Consider the following 6642-nt stretch of genomic DNA (forward strand, 5'->3'; position numbering starts at 1 on the left):
TACCTTCATTCCGGATTCAGAGTCCTGGGTAGGACCTCGCCCTGTCGGCTTGCACTGTAGGAGACGAGGCACAGGCAGTATCCTGCCTTGCAATATCTCTGCATGTGAGGGAGGTGCCCCCAACAAAAGATAAGAGGGAGGGTTGCCAGGCTGCTGCCCCCAATTCCAATACTCCTCAATACGGCCTCTCCCCACTTAATCTGAACATCAAGTGGTGTAGCAAGAGTTCCCAAATCAAGGACTGAACTCGATGGGTAGCAAGGAGAAGCCAGCAGGTGGGCAGTGGTGCTGACCGTGGTGAGGCTTGGTTCCTGGCCGGTGGGTGCAAGCTCGTGCTCCACCCAGGCAAGGAGTGAACATTTATTGAGCGCCAACTATGTACCAGACACTGATTAGGCATCCTACATGCCTTATCTCATTTGATCTTCCCACCAACCCCGAATAGATGGTATGATTATGTTTGCAAGGAAGGAAATAGACTCGGAGGGGCAAGGCCACTTCCCCAAGCTCTTTCAGCTTGTAAGTGGTAGAGCAGGAGTGGAACTCAGGACTCCCTGGCATCAAAGCCCAGACCACTCAAACCAGGAAACTGCCAGCTCTTCCAGTGACCTGGGTATCAGAACACAGCAGGTTGCCATGGCCCCAGCAACAGCTACAATAGCTAGAGCCACTCTATCCCAACTCTGTGTGCACCCCATCCTCAAAAATACACTTCCTCTGGTCCTGGAAGTGAGCCTGTCCCATTGTGATATCCTTTCACTTTGTTTTGTCTTTTCCTTCTGATGCCAGCTGCAGAGTTGTATCTGTGTCATTTGATCCTCCTGGGTGATTCCTTTTGCAGCACCTAATGCTGTGTTATGTCCTAGTAATAATAGATGGGGATAGTGCTGCTTGGCGGGCTGGGTGCCAAGCACCTAAGATACTCGTGCTCGTCCACTCAGGGCAGCTGAGCGTCCCCTGAAAGGCAGCTCCGAAGACCGAGGTGGGAAAGGAGTGAGGTAGACAGATGTCGATCACCTACCTTCCCCCCCAGCCCCCAACCCATAGCTCTGGGCAGCAGCCCCTTCCTTCCAGACAGGCAGGACCAAAACCCCCTCCTGCCCCAGCAAGAAAAGCACCTCACGTGGCCTGTAACCCTCACTAAACCCTCCCGACCCACCTCTGGGCCATCAGAGGGACAGCAGAACGGCATCCTTCACCCCCACCAGGTAGGCGGTTGAGAGTAGGAGCTGAGCCAAGGAAACTGCGGTCTGAGGTCTGCCTCCTCTGCTTGGAAGCTGTGTGATCTTGGACAGTTTCCTCCAAGTGTCCCCATCTGGAGAATGGGCATGACAGCAAAACCTATGGCCTCCAGTTGTTTTGAGGATTAAATGAGATGATGCATTTAAAATGCTCATCACAGAGAAAGTGGAATGGTGGTTACCAGGGGCTGGAGGGAGAAAGGAATGGGGAGTTGTTGTTTAATGGGTACAGAGTTTCCGTTTGGGAAGATGAAAACATGCTGGGGAGGAGTAGTGCTAATGGTTGCCCAACAGTGAGAATATGCTTAATGCCGTGACCATATACTTAAAAATGATTAAAGTGGTCAAGTTTATGTCATGTATATTGTATCACAGTTTTTTTAAAAAGTGTTCATCACAGTATGACATACAAAAAAATGGGGGCCTCTTTGACATTCCTCAAACATGCCCAGCTCACCCTGCATCCTGGTTGGGCTTTGCTCAAAAGTCAGGGCACAGGTTGCCATCAGGAGGGCAGGATCCACGCTTCATTTCCGTCTCTCGATCTACGTGCTGGTTAAATAGGTGGATCCACTTCTTTAAAATTCCCTATATTCCTGGACTCCTTGCTGCTGCTGTTCCCACGGCTCCCTCCCTCCCTTTGGTCAGATGGCTGCTCAAGAGTCACCTCTACCGAGAAGTCTTCCCTGATCACCCCATCTGAAGGAGCATCTCCCATTGTCCACACTCCCCTCGCCTGATGTGGTTTTTTGAATGGCACTTTTGCTACCGGACAGTGCACTAAATATTTGTTTATTGTTTCTTCCCTTTCAGAGTGTAAGTTCCACGAGAGCAGGGACTTGACTGTCTTATACTTTACTCTGCTGACCTCCAGTTCCTAGAACAATGCCTGGCATTTAGTAGGTGCTCAATAAACACTTGTGGAAGGAATGAACATAAAGCTTAACTATTGTCACTGTCATTCTACAGCGGGGATAGGAACTCTAGACCCATTCCCAGCACTCGGAAGCCCCCTGGGGTGTGGCCGCCAGGGGGAGGTTTAAGGCAGGAGGGTTAAGCCCGTGGGAAGCACTCAGAGAGGGGAAGGCAGCAAGCACTGGAAAGAAAGGAAAGTTGATCTGAATTTGAGTCGCAGTTTTAAATCCCTGATTTGATTCCGAGTTCATACTTGTTTGAAGTGTTCGGGCCCTTTTACGGGCTAGTGAACAGCTTTCCAAGGAGACAGAGGCCAGCAGGGAGGGGTTTGTGTACACGCACGTCAGTCCTCCTCTGAGCTATGGGCGTGGACAGACATCACAGTGAAGCCAGTCTGCCTTGCAGGAGCAAAAGCCAGCAAACTCTCAGAAGGGCTGGGTCTGGCAGCAGCGAGGGAACAGGACCAGAAAGCAGCGAGAAGGGAGAAGGCTGGAGGAGGGCAGGGCTGGGCCGGGCTCCCCACTGGGAACAAAGGCCAGATTTGCATTTCCTCTATATCAAAGCAACTGGACCAGTGGACATAGAGACCATTAATACAGATTTCCCCCAGGGGACATTAGGGCATGTGCACGTGGGCAATGGAGCGGGGGCGGGGTGGGGGGTCTCGGGGGGTGGAGCAAGGGAAATTATACTGTCAGTATGAGAAACAGTTTCATGTACATCACTTGACTTTTACCACAACTGTGTGCAGGGGGCATTACCATCACTATTTTACGGATGTGGAAACAGACGTGAGCAAGTGACTACCTGACTGCAAGTTCAGTGCAGACTCTTGCCACTACACCAGGCGGCCCCTAAGTTCAAAGTCAAGATCAAGCATGTGACTGTGAGATAAGAGATGGGGAAGAGGGTTAGAGGCGAGTTAGACAGTCTTCCTCCATTTCCATTTCTTGACCACCTTCGAAACCATCTTCTTCAACCTGCCCCACTCCAGGGTTCACGCCTCAGCGACACATCCTCATTTCACCCCCTTGTGCCTGGACTTAAAACCGGATTGGCTAACCTCTTAAAGTGAAAGATAAACAGCAGGTCTTAGTGAAAGGTAGTTAGACAGAATAATAAAAGTATCGATAACTTAGGTCATTGCACAGGGAGTTAGGCGTGCTATCTTGGTCCTCTTTGTATTTCTCGTGAATACAAAAACTAATTTGACAAGATACAAGCACCCCTATGTTCATTGCAGCATTATCTACAATAGCCAAGATATGAGAACCACCTAAGTGTCCATCAGTGGATGAATGGATAAGGAAGATGTGGAATATATATACAATGGAATACTACTCAGCCATAAAAAAAGATGAAATCTTGCCGTTTGCAACAACATGGATGGACCTGGAGGGTATTATGTTAAGGGAAGTAAGTCAGACAGAGAGAAACAAATATCGTATGATTTCACTCAAATGTGGAATACAAAAACCAACAACAAAAACATAAACAAAAGATAAAATAAACCAACCAGACAAAACAAACACATACAGAGAACAGAGTAGTGGTTATCAGAGGGGAAGAGGCAGGGGTGGGGGGAGGATGGAATGGATAAAGATGATCAACTGTACGGTGATGGACGGTGAGACACTGCAGTGTATACAGAAGTAAACATATAATGTTGTACACGTGAAACTTACACAATGTTATAAAGCAATGTTAGCTTAATAGAAAATTAGTTTTAAAAATAATGAAGAGGGGTAATAAAATACTAGAGCAAGAGAGGAAGGCTGTGAAATCTGTCTTTAGACGTCTTTCCAAAAAAAGTGTTTTGACAATTTTAAGTGTTTTGGCCAAGAGTACAGAACAGCTCCTAACTGAGATGCAACCAAATCCTTAGCCCAGAAGTCAAGCCTGGTACCTGTGATGGGTGACAGGATTTGGGGAGAAACTGTGTTTCCCTCTAGACTAAGTCAGACCCCAGCGCTTGGGGAAGGAGAATCGCGGGGGAGTTTGAGACATTAGGACCCTCTCAGCTCTTGAGTCAGCTGGGTTGACAATTCCCCAGGACAACCGTGGGCTGGAAGAGGTTTGCGTCACTACCTGGCATTTGTCTAAACCCTAAGGGTCTATACATTCCCAAAGCCATCTTAAGATGCTTGTTCTTGATCCCCAGGACGGCAGAGACCTAGCAGGGAAGCCCATGTCTGGGCTTACAGCTGCCAGGTTGCCTTCAATGCCTCGACTGTCCATGTCTAGTTACCCACCTGGGCAGCATCTCTACCCCCTTCGAGAGCGCAGGGCCAGTGGTCCAACTATGGAGAGAATCGGGGAGGGCTTGAGTGCCTCCCAAGTGGAGCAGAACGCCCCCTGATCACTTCATACAAGCTGGCTTTGGGGTCTGCTGACAACATAAAACCGAGAAGGTGCACTTCAACGAGTGGTCACTGGGTGTCACCCCTGCTTCTTAGGCAATAGCCCTCATGCGTTAGCTAACACTGAACGGTGCTGGAGAGAGAAAATTCCTTCTTTGAGATTCAGTTTACAGGCCTGACATCTTCCGTGCCTTCTGTGAATCCCATGAGGTTTTGCCCCTCTCTTCCCACTGCTCCCCGCCACATCCTGGCTGGCCTGGATTCGACGGTCCATCATGCAGTAGCTCCCTTGCTCCTCTCTCCTTCCTAGTTCACTCTGCAGAACCCACACTCTGCATTCTGCAGCCAGGCACTGGAGCAGATACATGCCGTGGAGAAAGTCACACAGCAAGACTGGCTTTGCTTTCAATTCATGACCACAGACCTTAAGCAGGTGCTCAGTCCTGGGGAGCCATCTGTCCACGTATGTCCCAGCTTCACACTCTTAGTCCCTTAGACAACAACTTCATATCTTATCTGCAAACTTCCCATGTCCCTCCTCCACTTTCACTTGTTTCACTCAAAAAAAAAAAAGTACTGATTTCCTCATTTTTTCATACCAAATCTCTAAACTTCCCATATTGGTACACATCTTCTCCTCTTTCATTTCTACTCTGAATCCCATCCCCACCATCACCCTCTCAAGGTCCTTGGTCCTTTGCCTTTTTCTACGTTCTTCTGAATCTCCCTCTACGCTGGAGAATTCCCATCAGCAAACAATGGCGTTCTAGTACCTATCATCTTCAAAATCTCTGAACCCAGTGACTCTCCAACTACCAGCCCAAGTCTCTGTTCCCTTTCAGCGCTAAATTTCTCCCTTTGTCTCAACACCATCAGAAAAGCTGTCTCCACTGACTAGCTCCCATTCACTCTTCAACCTGCTCAAATCTGGCTGATACCCACCCTGCTCCAGTGGGCAGATTTCTCAATGGCACCATGATCCCCTTGTCACCAAGTGCAACAGACACAAGCATCTCCTTTTAACACTCTCCCCAGGATTGTGCACAGTGGACTGGACCCCTTTCTCCTCTCCTGGCTTCCACGACACTACCCTCTCCTGATTTCTCACATTTCCCGCCCTTTGTTACCTTTGTCTGTTCTCCACTACCTGAATCTAAATATTAGAATTTCTTTGGTCTTGGTCCGAATTGTCTTCTCTTTTCCTTTTTATCCCATCTTCCTAGGTAATCACACCCATTCCTGCTGATGTATATGTTGCTATTTTATGCTGATTCCCAAATTTGTATCTTTGGTCCTTCCTACCTGTTTGACATCTCCATTTGCATGTTTCACAGGTATTTAAGACTTAACCTGTCCAGAATGCAAATCTCAATTTACACCTCTCCCAAAACACCTGTCCTCCTTCCTAGAGTCTTGTCTATTTCTATAACCAGCCCCACTGTCCACCACACTGCTCAAGCCCTAAACTTAGGAACCATCACTTTTTCCTTCACTTCTCATATCCATTCCATCACTTTTTCCTTCACTTCTCATATCCATTCCATTAGCAAATTCTATTGATTTGATCTCAAATTCTGTTTCATGTCTCCTCACTTCTTTTCATTGCTACCCACCATCAAGCAGCCCACCATCATCCCTCCACTAAACTCATGCAAAACATTTCGAACAAATCTTCCCATTTCCACATTCCCTTGAATCTATTCTTGACACGGCCTCAACAGTGAAGGAAATGTGCTGTATCTTATTCTGAGTATATATAAACATATATATGTAAAACTTTGAGGTATGCTTAAGATTTATACACCTTACTGTGGGATAAACCTCAACTAAAAACAACAAAAACCTAAACAAGATGTCAATTCCCTAGTTAAAATTCTTCAGCAGCTTCACATTGTCCTTGGAATAACAAACCAACCCTTCATGACTCGGCCCCAGGCTTTTTCTCCAACCTCATCTCCTAATGTACTTCTTTCTTGCTTGCTAGAACCCGGCTACTCTGACTTTCATTTAGTTTCTCTAACAAGCTAAAAGCTTTCCTGCCGGCCTCAGGACCTTTGCTCATGCTGTTCCCTCAGCCCAGAATCCTTCCCCCCTTCTTTTCCTTCATGTCGCCTACCCACGCTTTC

The sequence above is a fragment of the Balaenoptera borealis genome (genome assembly GCF_965194805.1).
Source record: "Balaenoptera borealis genome assembly, chromosome: 20".
Taxonomy (NCBI): domain Eukaryota; kingdom Metazoa; phylum Chordata; class Mammalia; order Artiodactyla; family Balaenopteridae; genus Balaenoptera; species Balaenoptera borealis.